Here is a 19,334-nt window from a genome sequence, read left to right as displayed (position 1 = left end):
CAAGGGGGAAATGCCCAGGGCAATCATGGGAATCAGGGCTGAGCTACTTATATTGGCCAATGTATTTGTATTCAGTAAATCCACCAGCCTCCTGATAGAATAATGGATCTGTAGTCAGAATACTAGGTTCAAATCCTCCATAAGCTAGCTGTGTGGGACATAGCTTGGGAAAATGACTTCCTTTTTGTAGGCCTCGGTTTCCTCATTTGTAAAATAAGGGTGTTGGAATACAGCATGGTATTCCATTGACTCTGAAGTCAAAGGACCTTGGTTTGAATCCTGCTTTTGATTCATACTATCTATGTGACCTTGTATAAATCACATTAACCTCTCAAAGCCCCAATTTACTCATCTGTAAAATGAAGTAATTGGACCAGATGTACCTCTGAGGTTCTTTTTAGCTCTAGATCGTGACTTTTCATGTTCCAAGTCCTATGATCCTTTGGGCCCTATTCTGTTGGGTTAGGCCTTGGGGTGAGAATGGGGGTAGAAAAGAAATAGAAGACAGATTTCCTGTACACCGAGGAGCTCACTGCCTTATTGAAGAAATGCAAGACTCATATAGAAGAAAAGATTCAGAGATTTAGAGCTGGACCTTAGAGGTAATCTTGTACAATCCTATTAATTTTCTAGATAGGCAAACTGAGGCCCAGAGAGGTGACATGACTTACCCAGGATCATGTGAATAGGAAGTGATGGAGCCAAAATTTTGACCCTGGTCCTCAGACTTCAGATTGATGGCTGGTTCCACTGTACCATGCTGCCTCTGATAGCAAAGATTGTTTCTGTAACTTCTTTGTCATGGATACCATCTCTACCTATACAACTCCTCTACAATTTAGGAGAAAGGAATAAATGAAAAATCACTTTATTAAGCACTCACTATGTTCCAAGCTTTGGATTTAGTGCTGAGGATATTGCCCTCAAGGAGCTTACATTTTAATGACAGGAGTATGGTGGACAGAGGAGGGAGTTTTGGTCTGGGGAGTCACTGGAGATGGCAAGTTGGTCTATATTCCATGGCCTTTTGAGAAGTAAGGGTACTATTTATTTGAGTATTGTCCCTAGAGAAAGAGGTAAAAAGTGGGGGCATGGGATGTAAAGGGGAAGCATTTATAATGAGGTACTCTTAGAGAGTTGCTATGACCAGTATTTCATCATCATGTCAAGTCTGGAGATAAGCTTCTCTGAACTGAGCTAGGCTGGTCCTTTGGCAACAGACATATAGTCCATCCCTGGGTCCTAAGCTTAAACCATTAGAACCTGCTAAAGATTATGGTTCACTGGCAAAAACTTGGATGCCCCAGGGTCATCTCCAGCTATAATGAAGCAATGGAGTGGGCCTTTAATAGAAGTAACCAACCCAAAGTTCCAGCTTAATCATCTATTACTAACAATACCAAGTGATAAATACTAAGATAAGTGGTGAGAGGCAGTGTGGTGTAAGTCGATAGAGAGTTGGACTTGAAACCTGAAGACCTGAGTTTCATATTGATTGTTTGATTTCACTTCTCAATGCTCTGTTTAGTTCTCTAAGAGTGTAAGCTGCAGAGAAGGTGCCAGCCTGCACCTGTACCTGCACAGCAGAAGGAATTTCATCTGGGAATCACTCTACTGGTGAAATCCCAGATGTCATCTCTGTCTCCCTGAGATAAGTGGTGAAGGCAATGAGAGCTGTTGTAGCTCATAGGAATGAATGGTGTCTCTGAGCTGGGTTTGTTATGGAAGCCTTCCTGGATTAGATAGTACAAGAACTGGGTCTTGACAGATGGGTATGATTTAGTTAGGAAAAGGAGAGTGGGGAGGCCATGCCAGCAGGGTGTGGGGAATGGAGGGCAGGAATACCATCTTTGCAGAAGTAGCCTTAGGTCTTGCTCCTGTAATCTTTTTGTCATGCCTCTGATGCAGAGTATTATTAGAGAGGTCAGAGAAGAGTAGGAGGGAGAGGGAAGGTGTCTTCAGCTCTATAGTCCCAGCCTTAAGTCCCTGTCACATTCCCCTTTGGTCCTCTCAGAGTAGGACTGGATCTTCCAACACCTCCACCCTGCCTATATGCCATCTGTAAACAGAAGCAGCGTGCGTGGGTGCATGCATGCATTCGTGTATTCAAAGGCAGGTACATCCCTTCCTGTAACAATGGGGTGGAGTATACAGGTGATTTCACCCATGAGATTGGGTGAGTGCTCCCAGCTTAGCTCTGGCTGCTCATTCTCACCTCTCTTTCTACTTAATCCTCAAGGACAAATGAATTCTAGCCTGACTAATAGGGCTCCCAGGACCCTGGGGAAGATGCTCCTGGCCATAGCTCAGGGCTAGTTTGTCTTTGCTTGGAATGTTGGACAGAGACTATACTCATGTTCAGATAGACCCTCAGTATTTCCTTTCAGAAGAGGTTTTCTCTCTGTGATGCCCTTTCCCAACTGCGTTGAGGATGCTTGGTACTTAATGCCTCTATGACCTGGGGCATATTGTTTCATCTTTCTGGCAAAGTGCCATTGTTTCATCTTTAAAGTTAGGTGTGGGGGATAGAAGTTGAACAAGATTGACCCTAAGGTCTGTCCCAGTTCTAAAATCCTGTGATCCTAGGGAGTTGTCAACAATAACAACTCACACTTGCAGAGAGGGCTTTAAGGTTTACAAAGTGATTTCTTTGCAATAACTCTCCCTCCAAGGTGGGTCATGCAAATATAATCCCCATTATACATATGAGGAAACTGAGACTCCAAGAAGTTAAATAGCTTTTCCATAGCTAAGAAGTATTTTAGGGAAGATTTGAACTCAGGTCTTCTATCTTTGGATAGCTAGGCATTCTTTATCACTAACCATAGAGCCATGTAGGGTTTGGAGTAGATGGAATGGGCAGCTGCTTATGGAAGGTGAATTCTGAGGTGCTGAGAAGGTCCTCTTTCCCTCAGAAAGCTCCCTCTTCTACCATTTAGGGAGTCCTTCATTTGGGATAAGCACTCTTCTCTTCCTCGTGTCCTCTTTTAAAATTCCTATTTCTCATCTTGGGTGACATGTTAAGTTAAATTCTGAGAGTGAATTATTTTATCATTGAGGGTAGGATGGAGTTGCTGGGCATTGGCCTGGAAAGAAAGGCTCAAAGGGCAAGTGTGAGGATGGAAGGCAAACTTATCTACTCAGAAATTCTGCCAAGAGTCAGTCCCAGCAGTGACGTCTCCAACTCTTCCTTTTACACATGGTCACACTCGATTTTAAGACAATGTTTAAAAAGATTTTATGGGGGAGGAGATTAGTGTGACTGTTTTCAAAGAACAGAAAGGAGGCATAGAATTATGGATCATTAGAGCTGGAAGAGCCCTTTGAAATCTACTCTAACCTCCTCCAATTTACATATGGGGAAACTAAGGCACAAAAATCAAGTGACTTAATATTAATTATCATTAATTAATTAATATTAATAATATTAGCTAGCATTTATATAGCACTTTAAGGTTTGCAAAGTGATTTATAAATATTATTGTATTTGATCCTCACAACAATTCTAGGAGGTAGATACTATTATCCACATTTTACAGATGAGGAAATTAAGGCAGAGTTTAAATGACTTGCCCAGAATCATACAGTAAGTGGTTGAGACTGGACTTGAACTTCCTGACTCTAGGACCAGCAGTCTATCCACTACACCACCCAGATGCCTTAGCAAAGATTAATTACATTGTTAGTTGTAGCAAACTAGAACTGAGATGTCCTGATGCCCAAGCCAATGTCCTTGCCACTATATCATACTATCTTCTGTGACTACTCTCTTCTTCTCCCACTCTTAAAGAATGTCTCTGTACCCAATGAATGCATTTTAAATGGTTGGAAATTGACTGATTACATATGGACTTAAGCATTTCTCCTAACTGACTACTAATTGAAGTGTTTGTGTCATAGTTCAAGACCTTCACTCCAGCAGGGAGGTATGGCAGTTTACCAGTCTCCCATATGTTTGAGCTATCCCTTCCGTGTTCATGGAGTCAACCAGCCTAGAACAAATCATCCTTCAATGGTAATGTGATTGTTCCATTGTTAGAGCCTCCATTTTGACCCTTGTCTCTGGCAATGGGGAGGGATTTGCACTGAGCTATTAATAATCTTTCTCCCCTGGTCTCCCTTTGTGACATTTGCAAGATGGTTCTAGGGTAATGATAATATTTAATAAGAAATTTTATTATTAAATTATTATTAAATAATAATTAATAATAATAATCACAATAGCAACAGTAATACCTAGAATTTATTTATTGCTTTAAAGTTTGCAAAGCACTTTGCAAATACCATCTTATTTCATCTCATCACAACCCTGGGATGTAGATGATATTATTACTCCCATTTTACAGATGAAGAAACTGAGGAGGGCAGGGGTTTGGCATTTAAAGCTCTTCATATCCTGGCTTATTTCTGACTTTCCATTCTTCTTATAAATTACTCCCCAGAGGCTTTCTGTGGCCCAGGCATACTGGCCCACTTGCTATTCCTCACATACAATGTCCTAAAATGCCCTCCTTCCTCACCTTTGCCTATCGGAACTATAGTTTCTTTCTTTCAGGACTTAGCTCAAGTACTACTTTCTGTGAGTGGTCTTTCCTGCTCCTCCCAGCTACTAGTGCTTTCCCATCAAGGTCACAGGTCACCTTGTATTGGTTTTACATATATTTTACATGTTTCTTGTCTGCCCTGTTAGAATGTAAGCTCCTCAAGGGCAGGAACTATTGTAATTTTTGTCTTTGTAGCCCTATAGTTTTGCATTGTGCCAGGGAGTTGCTTATTGAATACTTTTTGATTAAATAATTGATTGAAGCAATCAGTGACTGTGAGAGAATATCACTCCCTATGAAGATAACCAGACTTTGGTATTACCTGAAGCTCTGACTTGTTCAGTTTTGTAATACCTAAAATCTCCAGTTTTGCACATCAGTAGTTATCCATCCCAGCTTCATTGCTACTCAGAATGTTAATTATTCACAGTAGTTGGGTAGGTAGATAGGTAGATAGATAGATACCGGTAGATAGATAGATGATAGATAGATAGAGAGAATGGATAGATAGATTGGGTCTCTACTCTCAAGGAACTTGCATTCTAATAGAAAAGACAAAGGAAGAAAGCTGGAGGGGAAGTGGGGAAGGAAGAGGTGGTAGGAGTGTGGCAAGCTGGTTGAAAGATAGCCATGGGGTGTAGCTTTGAAGGAGCTAGTTTGCCAGCCTGAGTGGAACAGATCTGAGAGTAAACCCAAGGGGAATAAAGTATTTCACAGTGTTTGTTAGAAGCTCATTTTGGGAAGAATGAGCTTTCAGGTTGAACTAAGGATGGTTGGGAGACCTGTCTTGAAAACTGGTAAAAAGTTAATTAATTATGGGAGTCAACCTACATTAGAGAGGACAGTAAATGGGCTTTGAGGTAGAAGATATGGGTTCAGGCTCTGATCCCCTGATTACTAGGTACATGTACTTGAGCAAGTCAGATTAGACACTTTGATCTTTAATTTTGCCATCTGTAAAATGGGAATAGTAACCTTGGTACTGCTTGATTCATTGGGTTGACAGTTCTTTGGAGACTGTATAAAGGGGAGTTTTCAAGATCACCACCTCTAACGAATGAGGCTGATTTTGGAGAGAACAACAGTGGGCTCCCCTGCCTCTCTCCCCCACTTCTCTTACAGCCTCCTTCAGAGTCCTGAGTTGGAAGGACCATGGCTGGGGCCAACCCAGTGTAACTTTCCCAATGTTGTTATTAACAGCTGCAACAAGAATACTTTATGTTAGTGCAATACTTTTAACTCCTCTTTTAGGCATTTAAAATTCTTCCCCATCTGGTTCCAGTCTCTCTTTCCAGATTGATTTCATATTACTCCTCTTCCTGCATTCCATGATTCAGCCAGATTGGCCTACTGGCTATTTCCCATGCATGAAATTCCATCTCCCACTCCTTTGTCTATGCCCAGTCTGACCCCCTATACCTGGAATGCTTTCTCTTCTCACCTTCTGCCTCTTGGAATCCCTAGCATTCTTCAAGGTTCAGCTCAAGTACTACTTCCTGTAAGAGGCCTTTCCTTATCCCCTCAGTCCTTAGTTTTCTATCCCTTCTCAAAAAGAAAATATCTTTGCATTTATTTTGCATCTACCATGTATTTACATGTCTGTGTATATATTGTTTCCCCCAGTCAAATGTAAGCTCCCTGAGGGCAGAGACTGCTTTGTTTTTGTATTTGTAACCCTACCAGGTTCCTGGTATATAGTAAGGGAATATAATAAATAATTATTTAAGTCAAACATTTATGGAGTGCCTACTATGTGCCAAGCATTGTGTCAAGCACTGGGAGTACAAAGAAAGGGAAAAACAGTTTCTCCTTGCCCTCAATGAGCTCACAGTCATGGATGGGGGAGACAACATAGAAACAGCTATGTATGAATTATGTATGTACAAGATAAATGGGAGATAATTGAACTTTTTTTTCTTCTTGAAAATTGTGTGTATTTTTTTTAACATTACCTAAAACATTCTTTGCTTCTTCTCCCAGAGAGCTATCTCTTAAAACAATAAAAAATAGGAAAAATAGTTCAGCAAAACTAAATCTGTAAACCAAACTGAACATATAACCAACTTACCACATAAGCCAAATCTGATACTATATGTGGTGTATCCATTTTTCCATAGTTTCCCACCTTGCAAAGAAAGGAGGGAAGTGCTGACTTAATGTTTTTTTTTGGTGGGGGGGTGGAGGGAATTGGGGTAAGTGACTTGTCCAGGGTCACACAGCTGGTAAGTGTCTGAGGCTGAATTTGAATTCAGTTCCTCCTGACCTTAGGGCTGGTGCTGTATTCATGGCACCACCTAGCTGCCCCTGCATTAAATTTTTCAAAGAACTTTCTTTAGGATGTTAGGTAATAGTTGGAAGGGGCCTTATAGTTCTAGGTAGAGTTGGAAGGGGCCTTAAAATCCGTCTAGTCAATAAACAATTAATCAACGAGTATTAATGAGGCACTATATGCTAGAATGAAACAATTCCTACCCACAATGAGCTTACAGTCTAATATAAATAAAAATATATACATGCATATACATACATACACACACACACAAATTCCTTAAATACAGGGTAGTTTGGGCAGGAGGGGCTTAGAAGTTTGGGAGATCAGAAAAGTCATCCTAAAGAAGATAGAACCTGACCTGTATCTTAAAGGTACAGAGGGGCAATCAGGTGAGCATTGAGACAATGCATTCCACACTATAGGGATGGCCAGTAACAAGGTCCAGAGTCAGAAGAAGTCCAGTTTGGTCATATTAAAAAGTCCAGGAGGAGAGTGAAATCCAGTGAGCGTAGGAAGCTAGTTTGGGACCAGGTTGTGTAGGGCTTTAAAAGCTAAACAGAGGAGTTTATAATTTATTCCAGAGCCAATAGGAATCCACTGGAGTTGATTGAGGAGGAGAGGCACATGGTCAGATCTGCTTTTAAAGAATATTACTTTGGCAGCAGTTGTGTAGGATGGATGGAGTGGGGAGGAGGCATTCCAGTTAGGAGGCCAGAGGAGATGAGAGCCTGAACAAAAATGTATGAGTGAAGAGAACAGGTCAGCTGCAAGAAATAGAGTGAAAGTAGAAGTAGGAGGATGTGGCATCTGTTAAGAAGTGTTAGATAAGGAAGATCAAGGAGTCAAAAATAACGCTGAGTTTAGGAACCCGAGACCCCATGGTGATGGTGCCTTGGACAGACAGAGAAATTTGGGAGAGGACAGGGTTTAGGGAAAGGGATAATGAGTTCAGTTTTAGACAAATGGAATTAAAGATATCCCTGGAACATTTTACAAATGAGGAACTAAGCCCAAGAGTTGTTAAGCATTCTATCCAAGGTCACACAGCTACGTGTCTGAGGTGGGATTAGAACCCAACTCTTCCTGAACAGGTTCAACACTATGTACTTTGTTTCATTTGGCCTCATTATGCTAAAGCATGGCATTAGCTCCATTTCACAGGTGAGGATACTGAGGAAAATAAGAGTTGTTTTTTTAAAATTAAGAATGAGTGGCAAGGGGTAGCTAGGTGGTGCAGTGAATAGAGCACTGGTCCTGGTGTCAGGAGGACCTGAGTTCAAATTCGGTCTTAGACACCTAATAATAGCTGTGTGACCTTGGGCAAGTCACTTAACCCCAATTACTCTGCCTTCCCTCCTCCAAAAAGACAAAACAAACAAAAAAAAGAATGAATGGCAGAAGTCCTGGACCAGAACCAAGGCCTGTTGACTCATAGTCCTATGGCCTTCCCCTTGGGACATGTTATGTTTTCATTTTGTAGCTACCCAACTGATCTGGAAGGTCTATTTTTTCTCTGGCTTGGATGGTGGCATATTTTAGCTCAGAATTAAGATAACTAACAAACAGTGTTGACTGAGAACTGTATCCTGTCCCCAGGTGGGTTTGAGTCAACTTCAGAGAAGATAAGGGAAATATAACATAAGAGTCCCTATCTTTAAGAAGCTCATAGTCCAATTGGAATGGTGACCTATATGCATGAAAAGTTGACTGACCAACCAAGGCAGTAGAAGGTGTCATTTGGTCACAGACTATTAGAGCAAAGAGAGAGAGACTTTAGCAATCATTTAGGCTAATTCTTTCATTTTACAGATGGAGAAACTGAGGCCTGGAGAGTGAAAGAGGTTTGCTTAGACAGTGCCTTATGAACTGACAAAGTATAAGGGTCTTATGATTTCAGTGGTGGGGAGGGATTATTGTGGGCTGAGCGGGTCAGGGGAGATCCTGAGGTTGGGTAGGACTTGATCTGGATCTCCGAGGATCATTAGCAAGGTGGATTCCCCCTGTGAGTGGCCTGGGGATAGCGAGGACCTCCCTGAAGCAGAGAGTGTGCAGTGGAGGAGCAGTGGGACATGAAGTTGGAAAGGGAGGCAGACCTACAGACTGAATCCTTCTCTTCCAAGCTCACCTATTTCCTAAATTATAAATTCCCTCTTCTTACTTCGTGATTTCCTTGACCTGGGTGGGTCAAATTCTAATGCCTGGGCCAGGATAAAGAGAAGACCACATCAGCCTGGAGAGGAATAGAGTACATATCTTTAAGAAACATCCTGCAGCCAGGATTTGGAGGATGAAACTGGTGTTTTTTTTTTCTCTCCACTCAGTTCAGTGTTTTTATTTTTTGGCAGGAGATACCTTTGCCCAGAAGGAAAAAAAAAATCTTATTAAACTGAGCAAGCTCTGCAGCTGGGGGCCTGGCAGGCAGTTTGAGCAGAGTGTGCCTGTTCTCTTGGCGTGGGCTGCTTTACGAGGCCACAGCTGGCAACTTGTCCCAATTTTATTTTTTCCTTATGAACTTTGCCTTTTCCATTTGGGATCCTCCCCTTTACCTCCCCACCCCCACCCAGCATAAAGAGACACCCTTTACATCCATGGCTGAACATGGATTTGGAAAAAATATGCTATAGCAGAAGACTAGTGGCTTCCCATTAACTCTTAGCTTTGGGAAGTAGTCAGTATTGTCTTTGACTCAGATGCTGGAAAAGTCCCTGGTCATTAGCAACCAAAAAGTTGATCTTTATTGCTGGCCTCTACCCTATGGACCTAATCAAGTATATGGGAGCTAATTAGTTAATCTCGTTAGACTATTACTTTGAAGAAGCTAGGACTTGAAGCAGGCCACCCCAATGGTGATCAATCATATCATAGGTATGCCTTAGGTTACAAAGGACATATTTCCTAACCTTGTCTTGTCTTTCTTCCTTTCCTGCCTTTCTCCATTTACTCAAGCTATGCCGTATACCTACTATGACGGAGGCAGAACTAGGTGATATCTTGGATCCCCTGACGATCGTCTGACAAGGACATTCTATATTCCTCTGCCCCAAGGATCATCTCCTAATATATACCCTAGAACTGGATCTCTTGCCATTTTTGATGAAATCCTATCCCATCCTTCAAGGCCTCATTATAATCATGTCACCTCTTCATGAAACTTTTTAACAAAAATCGATTTTATTACTACATTTTGTTTATATAATAGATTTTGGTCCATCCCCTCCCTCAGAGTCCATGAAGTTCTCTCTGTTTCCCTCCCAGCTAAAAATAATGTCTCTTTTTGGATCTAATATCCCCTGCCCCCATCTTTTCTATGTACTCACTACAGGAAGTATAAGTATTTATGTGTATATCTTAACTTCCATGCTAGATTGTAGTTTCTTCCCTGAAGAAACAGAGTATCTTATCTCTCTTTATGTACCCCAGAACTGGCTTTGATAAATATTTGTTGCACTTAATAAGCACTTGTTGAATTCAGTTGAATTGTTTGATTGTGGAGCCCATACCTACAACTGGCAGCTTCAAGTATAGACCCTACAAAGAAAGGGTCATAATCCTTGGGGCAGAGGAAGGGAGAAAGTCCTTGTTAGAGGATCCTCAGGAGATCCAGGACATCACCTAGTTCTGCCTCTGTTAGCTTGTATATGTTTTTATTTCTTTCACCATTAAAAAGGTATCAAGGGGTAGCTAGGTGGTGCAGTGAATAGAGTACCAGCCCTGGAGTCAGGAGGACCTGAGTTCAAATGTGGCCTCAGATACTTAACACAAAACTAACCTTGTGACCTTGGGCAAGTCACTTAACCCCAATTGCCCTACTTTCCCTCCTCAAAAAAAAGCACAAAAAATGTTATTGAAATAAGTACTACATTGAATTTTGTGAGAGGTTAATACTGCCCTCCCCCCACCTCAGTACTATTTTCCTCTCTCTTCTCTTTTTGCTTTGACATCAAAGTAGTTCTCAGTCTATCATGCCCCTATTAGGAAACCTTATCATCTTGCTAGATCCAATTAGCCTTGGTACTCACATCTTGTGAGTATTCTGTGCCTCTGACTGGAGGGTAGAGCCGTGAACTCCTTCACCTTCATTCAAGGAGGGGGAAAGAAGTCAGACACCTCCTCAGATATCTCCTCATTTCCCACCTAGTTATACTCATTTTTTTTTTTACTTCTCCATCATCCTCCTCCCCACTCTCCCCAGCACTTAGGTACTTAATAAATGTTTATTGACTATTAATGACTATATCCCCTGAAAACTGGGGGTTCAGTGAGTGATAGCATGACATTGTTCTAACTCTGAGTCCTAGAAAAAAGGCTAGATTTCTTTCTGTTTGTGCTTTCAGCATTGATGGTTGTGGATGATAGAGCTAAGATCTTTTCTTTTTGCTTAGTCACCTACCTTCTTTTATGAGCTCTATTTTACAAAGACCCTCCTAAATGTCAAAAGTCGCCCATGTCCTCATGTTCTCCTCTCCCATCCCTTCCTTATCTCATGTACTGATTTACATGTCAGTATATATGTGCTCCATTCATCCATTAAAAAATGTTTGCTGAACATAATGTATTCTGTTAGGCAGTGGGGGAAGGGGAAACAGATTAAAACAGAAGATATGGTCCCTGTCCTCAAGGAAGTTATTGTTATGTAAGACACCCCCCCCCCCGAAAACCTCCCCAAAACTTTTTGCTCTTCATATCCAACTATGGAGAGTTTTTCTATGCTAAATAATTCTTTCTTCTCCAGAGCCTCCACCTTGGAGCTACCATGCCTAAAATGTCCACCAAGCTCTTGCCCCTTTGTCTTTTTCTTATTCTGTGAAACGTGGTAGTATTATCCCTGCTTTAGAAATAAATGGTTTTTGGGGAAGGAGATGAGGCCTAAAAAGACTATCTTGTCTGAAGTCACACAACAGCAAGTGTTGCTGTCATTCAATTGTTTTTGGTCACGTCTGACTCTTCATGATCCTATTTGGGGTTTTCTTGGCAGATACTGGGGTGATTTGCCATTTGCTTCTCCAGCCTATTTGCTGGATGAGGAAGCTGAGACAAACAGGGTAAAGTGACTTGTTCAGGGTCTGGATTTGAGCTCAGAAAACTTGAGCCTAGGTTCCTGAGCCCAGCAGAATCATCCTCAGAACAGCTTTATGCTTCATTGGAAATGTGTTCAACATCACTTTTCTAGAACTTGTGAGATCTTGGGCCGGGAGGCAGTCATCAGTTCCTGGGAGAGGGGTGAGTGGGTGGTGTTTAAACAGAACTTTTGGCTATTTCTAAGGGGAAGTAGAGTGCTCTCTGTGATAGAAGCATTCAATATTGACTCAAAAATTAACCCAGAGTTGAAGAGAGACCTCCTTAACTCTTCCCCTCCACACCCTCCTTTTAAAAAAAGATTATTCTTTAGGGAAGTGGGATCCTTTCCTCTCAATTAATTGTTCTTCCACTCTCATTGGCCTCAGGGTGGGGCCAGAAGTGGCCTGACCTGTTTGGAACTGGGATAAAACTAGGAGAGGTGAGAATTCTGTCTCAGTGTCTGGTGGGGCAGAATTGTCCAGAATACTGGATTTAAGTCAGGACCTGCATTTGCATCTTCACTACCTTTGTGACTCTATTTTCATCACCTGCAAAATGGGGCTGGGGGGGGGGGGGGGAGAGAAGGGAAGCAGAGAGTGAATTTGTATTGATAATCTCTAATGTCCTTCTAGGTCAGAATCCTCTCATAGACTTAGGAATGTTGGGTGGATAATTCCAAATTCCGGCAGCCTGCTGCTCAGACCAGTGATCAAGTTATGCCCAGCTGGGTTCCATCCTGGCTGCTCAATCAGTAACTTTCCCTTATTGATCCACTTCTTTGTGGGGAGGGTAGCATTTGAACTCACAGTAGCTAGGAGCTAGTAGTATGCAGGAGGCTTTCTGATCATTAGCTAAGACTGAAAGTGTGCTATCTAAATAGATGGTGGGGAAAGAGAAGGAAGGAAAAGCTGGGGTTGTTGAACTTGGTATTTGTGGCTAATGCTTAGGACCAAATCTAGGGGGCTCCTAAAAGGGAACACGATCATCTTTCCTTCTTTTTAATTGCCTAAGAACTCAGAAATTCCACAAAAAAACATTGTAAAAGAGTGGGAGTAAAAGTTCTCTAGCATCCTGTGGTATAATGGAAATAGAACCACATTTGGATTCAGAGGGACTGCAGCTTTGACTGCCTTGTGTGATGCTAAGCAAATCTCTTAACCTCTCTGGGTTTCTCACCTGTAAAATGAGGGGTTTGAATTAGGAAATTTCTATGATCCAGTGAGCTGACTGATGGACAGAAGTCAGTGTTTTCAGTGGGAATTCTCTAGGCTAGGAAAACCAGGGAGCTTTTCAAAGGGTTCTCTTGCTCCCAGATTCTGCAATGAGTCTCCCTGTCCACCTCAGTTCACAGTGATTTCTCTGTCTTCTGAGGTCTTACAGCTCTCAGTGTCTGTATTACTCACTGGACACCGTTCTGTTCTGTTCTTTGTTTTTTCGTTTCTTCTAGTGTTTGAACTCAATTAGATTATGACCTTCCTGAGGGCAGAGATCGGATCTCTGCTCCTGTCTCTTTCCCTACACTCTAGAACAGTACTGGGAACATTGCTAGTACTCTCTAAGTTGTCCCTAAAGGAATGAAAATAAAATGAATGAGTAAATAAATAAAATGAATGAAAAAAAATAGCTGGATGATCTTTAAAGTTGAAGGAAAGTGGTATAGATTTTAATTGGCTACTCAAAACATGGGCTAGACCAGGTCCTGCATCTCTGCCCCATTGCACTGAATCACTGGGCTCCACGGGTGGAACATCATTGTGGTTCCTTTTGGGGGGAAGAGGAATTTGGGTCACTATTGGACCGGAGTCCTTTCAGCTCAAATATTGCCTCAGACTCTTAACAGCTCTCTGAGCAAGTTACTTAACCTCCCTCAGCCTCACTGTTCCTTCATCCATAAAATGGAGATAACAATAGCGCCTACCTCTCAGTGTTGTTATCAAGGTCAAATGAGATGATATATGTAAGTGCTTTGAAAACCTTGAAATGCTATATAAATGTTTAGTATTATCATACTTATTTTTTTCCTGTTATGATAATGGCTTAGTGTGAGCATCCTAGGAAGTGAATAGGTATGGAGAGTACACAGTACAGACTGGATGAGAATTGCTGAGACCACTTGGCTGACCAATGTGGAGTGACCCCAAGGTGGGGTGGTGGGGACGGTGCCAACTGCAGCAGTCTGCCTAAGCTTCAAGAATGATGCCTCTTCATGATGATTTCACTGTCATCCCTGCCATTTGGGCAACTCTTTATGCTTTCAAAGGGTTCTCACGTCATCTTGTTTGATCCTTTTAATATTCTCATTATCCTTATTTCATAATGTTGAGACAATCAAGGTCCCCAGAGAGGGGACCTGATTTGCCCAAGGTCACACAGCATCACATAAGCCAGGAAGCCCCAGGACTAGGACTCCTTGTGCTGGACTCTTTTTATCACACCAGATAGAAACGACCTCTTCCCACAGAGTGAATGGGGCCCAAGTTTTGTGTGGGAGAGTAGTCGAGTGGAATGAGCCTGACTGGGATGCATTAGGAGGGAGGCTACAGGAATCATCAACCTCAGTTCCGTTGCTGTGTGACTTGTAAGACTTCCAATATTTCTGGTGGAAACTTTTTCAGGCTGTGGGGAGGTCCCTCCTTTGGGGATTACACCATCCTTTCAGTTTCTGTTTTCTTCCATTTTTTTCCTTAATCACATCAGACTGTCAGTCACGAATTCTGCCATGTTTAATTTGTAGCATATCCCAGGGGCTTCCCCACCCCATCAGCTGTTCAGAAAAACTAAAGCAGAATAAAACCTCCCAAAGCCCAGCCCTTCCTGTCACACCAGCTGTAAATGGTCTTTGTTAGGGCTCTTCAGTGTACGTTGTTAACCTTGATGGTGCCTAAGGTGGGTGACCTCGCTTCTAGTCCCTTGCTCCCCCTTGTTCTGTGGTATTCAGAGTCATTTTGCAGCAATGGGAGTTATGGGCAGAGTTCCACTAGTGAGTTTGTTTTGCATGGAATCCTCCACATTTTGGCTCCTAACCTGGGATTGTAAGAACAGGTAAGGAGTGGGAGCAGAGTCCCTGCACTACTGGGGATATCTGTGTTGTGATCTGCGGGTGCTCCCATCACCAACTGATACTTAGTGATGGGATTGGGATGTTTTATGAATGTTGGGTTTGAAGAACAAGGATCCTATGGGGTTAATCCATCAACAGATGTTAAGTGCCTACTGTGTGGATGGCATTGTAAGGTGATAATTTTACAAAGATGAAAAACAATACAGTTCTCACCCTTGAGTGTTTTACAGTGAAACAGAGGGATAAGGCATGTCTACAAAAAAGTGATGAAAGTGTCCCTAACAAAGTACTTTGAGAACTTTAAGAAGGTATTTAAGAATGAAGGTCAGTGAGTGGACTGGTTTGGCAGGAATCTAGAGTATATGAAGGGAAGGGGAGAAGAAATAAACATTTACAATAGACTGTACTTTTATCTATCTGTCTGTCTGTCTGTCTGTCTATCTATCCGTCTGTCTGTCTATCTATCTATCTATCTATCTATCTATCTATCTATCTATCTATCTATCTATCTATCTATCTATATTTAAATATAGCCTATATTTATAATAGCCTATCTAGTGCCTATGGAGGCTTGGAGCTAGAAAGACTCATCTTCATGAATTCAAATCTGGTCTCAGACATCTACTAGCTGTGTGACCTTGAGCAAGTCACTTGACCCTCTTTGCCTTAGTTCTTCATGAGTAAAATGAGCTGGAGGAGGAAATGGTAAATCACTCCAGTATCTCTGCCAAGAAAACCCCAAATGAGGTCATGGGGTCATGAAGAGTCAGACATGAGTGAACATGGTGCATACTAGGTTTAGGTGTCTGGCTCTATGCTAAACGTTTTATAAATATCATCTTATTTGATCCTCACAACAACCCTGAGAAGTTGGTACCATTGTGTGACCTTGTACAGTTGAAGAAACTGAAGCAGTCAGAGGTTAAATGATTTGCTCAGGGTCACATAGCTAATAAATGTCTGAGACCAGATTTGTACACAAGTATCTCTGAATCCAAGCCCATCACTCAATCTATTGTACCACCTAGCCACTTCTGAAGGAAAGTAGTTTGAATAGAGCTGGAAAAGTAAATTGAAGCCAGATTGCTGAGGGTGTAGAAGGGGAAGACTGAATGCTAGAATATACTTTATTCCAGAGGCCATTGAAGGTTTTTGAGCAGTGGACCAATGTATATAACACTGCTACTAGCATTAAGTCCAGCAGTGGTGTTAAGAATGGATTGTAGAGTAGAGAAGGTGAAGGTTGGAAGATGATTTAGGAGATCTTTAGAATAATGCAAAGAAGAGTCTCATCTAGGGTTTTGGTAGTTGGGAGTGGAATAGAGAGAACAAATGTAAGATTTTTTTGAAAATCAAGTCAACAAGGACCTGACACCTGCTTAGAAACTCACACATGTTTGTAGGCAAGGGGGAAGGAGCTAGTGGAGAATGAGAGTGAAGATACATGAGAGAGACGTGACGTAAAAATAGGCCCTTCATTCTCTGAAATCCAGAGGAAGAAGGAAAAGGATGGATGAGGATTTGAAGAAGTCTAAGAGAATGGAGGAGAGCCTTGATCTTATCAAGAAAACAAGAAATGAAGTTTTCTACTGAGGGTAGTAATGAAAGTGTGGACTTTGGGGCTTAAGGGAGGTTTAGAACAACTGACATGCAGAATGACATAGAAAATAAAATTTCTTTTTGGCTCAGTCTGTGGAAATTCTTGCCACTGATGCAGATCAGAAACTTCTCTGAGACTTAATAGTCTTAGAGAGTTGTCCAGAGTACCAAGAATTGAAGACTAGCCCATGGTCACTCAGCAGTGGCAGGCTCAGAGTCAAGACTTGAACCCCTTCCATCTCCTGTGCCATGCTGCCTCTCAAAAGCAGTAGTAAATAAACGAAAGGATTACCTTGCAGCAGTGAGAGCCCCTTAAGATTAAATAGTATAAATTTGTAGTGAACTCTGTCAGCAGAGTTCTGTGATTTCCTCCAGCTGTGTTTGGCAGTTCTGTTGAGTTCAATTCAACAAACGTTGATTAAGAGCTTAAAACTGTATCCAGGAGTGGAACATGTATATAAGCCAGGGATGGAATGGGAAAAAGTAAAGTAACCCTATGTGGTAATTATCTTGGCTTGCTTGCCCTCAAGTTGGAGTTTCTGTACCAGCAGCAAGGGCAAGGAATATTTTGGGGAGTTCCTTTTGTGAGTTGGATGATGGAGATGTGGTTATTGATGTCTGTGCTATAACCTTTGGAAGTCATACAATAATGAATCTAGTAAGAGATGGATTATCACTCCCCTACTCAAGCAATTTTACTGCCTTCCTATTTATTAGAAGATTAAGGAGTTTGTATCCCTTAGCCTGGTGGTATTTAAGACTTCCACAATTTAGCCTCAATCTATCTTTCCAGTTTTATCTTCCATGGCTCATTAGATTTTAAGTTCCTTGAGGGCAGAGCATGTGTCCTATGTATGTTTGTACCTTTAGCACTTAGTGCAGTACTTTAGGCACCTAATACATATTAATTGAATTAAGTTAAATTTGTCTTGTTGTTTAGTCCTTCAGTTGTGTCTGACTCTGTGACCTCATTTGGGATTTTCTTTTTGTTTTTTTGCCTTTTGGAGAGCAATTGGGATTAAGTAACTTGACCAAAGTTACACAGCTAGTTTTTTTGTGTTGGGTGTTAAGTGTCTGGGGCTGGAACAGAACTCAGGTTCTTCTGACTTCGGGGCCAACGCCTTACTCACTGCGCCACCTAGCTGCCCCCCCCCCCCATTTGGGATTTTCTTGGTGAAGATACTGGAGTGGTTTTGCTTTCCTTCTTCAGACGAGGAAAGTGAAGCAAACAGGGTTAACTGACTTGCCCAGGGTCGCACAGTTAGTGTCTGAGGCCATATTTGAACTTAAGTCTTCCTGATTCCAGGCCCAGAGCTCTATCCACTGGGCCACCTTGTCTACTTATTCCCCAAAATGGTACAGTATGCATATTCCCATGTTTGCATTTTTGCTTATGTAAATGGTGGGACTCCATTGATTATCCTCTAATAATAGTAGCAGTGGTGGTAGTAGTGGTAGATAGTCTTTATAGAATACTTTAAGGTTTGCAAAGCACTTCACAAATATTTTATTTTATCCTAACAACATTTACAGATGAGGAAACTGAATGACAGAGGGGCTAAATGATTTGCTTGGAGTCACACAGCTAGTTAAAAGTCTGAAACTGTGTTTGAACTGGAAATTTCTCTATCCTAAGTCTAACACCTTTCTATTTTCAGCAACCTAGGTGTTACTAAAAATAGCAATTACCAGTCATTAGGTAAGAATACTTCTTGATTGAATCAATAAATCCTAATTGAGAGGGAATAAGGCCTGCAAACCACCTTGAATTAATCAGAGCCATTGTGTGAGAGAATAGGTCATGTCCTGAGAAATTTATATAAAAGAAAAGCACTATCTCAGAGTCAGATAGATTGCCAGCATCTGGTAGAATAGAGGAAAGAGTGGGGCCATATGGAGCTGAGCCAAGACCAGGACCTGGAATTTCCTGGGCAACTAGCAAAAGGAGAAAGGAGAGGTAGGACTCAGCTGAGCAGGAGAGGGAGGTATAGAGGAGGGCCATGCTCTGCCTCTCCAGGTATCTCAGCTCTATGGGCATCCCAGAGTCAAAGATCTTGGCTAATGCCTCCTGGGTGGCCATCTACTCAAGACAGAGGGGAGTCTCAAGAAAAGGTCTCTTTCTTTAACTTCCTCTTTCAGTCCCTATCTAGCCAAAGACATCATAATATAATCTGCTATTTTTCTACCTAAATGTTTTGCCTCACCCACAGAGGCCAGGGGTTAACTATAATAGAAATAGATATAAATGTAATTTAGGCAGAGAGCCTAACCTCTGCCTAAATGTTAGGAATTTTCCTAACTGGAAGCTTGGAGCAATTGTGAGTGAAATAATAATTTTTTCATCTAAAACAAACTCCTTAAAACCTCAGAAGAGGGAACCTCCTGGATCTAACTAGGTTTAAAATGGAGCTAATGATTTGTAAGAGGGTGTTAACAATTCAACCATTCCCTTCTCTTGGAATGCCTTCCCCTACTTTTCAGCTTTGTGATTCCTACTCATCCCACTGTTTTAATTAATTAAATTATGTTTATTAAAGTCCCTACTGTATGTAAGACACCAGACTATTTAATCTCTCTCCCATGAGGCCTTTCCTGATCACTGGTGTCTAAACTAATCCCAGATGTTTGTACCCTCACCCACTGTCTGTGTTAGAAACTCAGAACTTTCCACAGACTTGGAAGTGTGGATTAACTTGTCATGTAGTTATAACAACAATAATAACAATGGCTGATACTTAGGTGCCATCTGTATACTTTCTCTCATTTGATCCTCAAAAGGAACCCACAGGGCAGATCTAAC

At 41.6% G+C, this 19,334-nt stretch overlaps 1 protein-coding gene and 1 long non-coding RNA gene across 7 annotated transcripts in view; both read left to right on the top strand.

The window, feature by feature from the left end:
- SH3PXD2A (SH3 and PX domains 2A) overlaps positions 1–19,334 on the top strand; it is a 351,487-nt gene that overhangs the window by 90,562 nt on the left and 241,591 nt on the right. The gene's annotated exons all lie outside the window — the stretch shown is intronic.
- On the top strand, positions 1,098–10,274 carry LOC138169440 (uncharacterized). The gene is made up of 2 exons (XR_011170354.1): positions 1,098–4,015; positions 9,763–10,274. It is a non-coding gene; the product is annotated as an uncharacterized lncRNA (long non-coding RNA).

Source organism: Petaurus breviceps, unplaced genomic scaffold, assembly GCF_028583685.1.
Source record: "Petaurus breviceps papuanus isolate PSGF00001 unplaced genomic scaffold, PetGlider_PUasm1.0 37, whole genome shotgun sequence".
Taxonomy (NCBI): domain Eukaryota; kingdom Metazoa; phylum Chordata; class Mammalia; order Diprotodontia; family Petauridae; genus Petaurus; species Petaurus breviceps.
The sequence above is the reverse complement of the archived record's forward strand: the minus strand, read 5'-3'. Positions and strand labels throughout refer to the sequence as shown.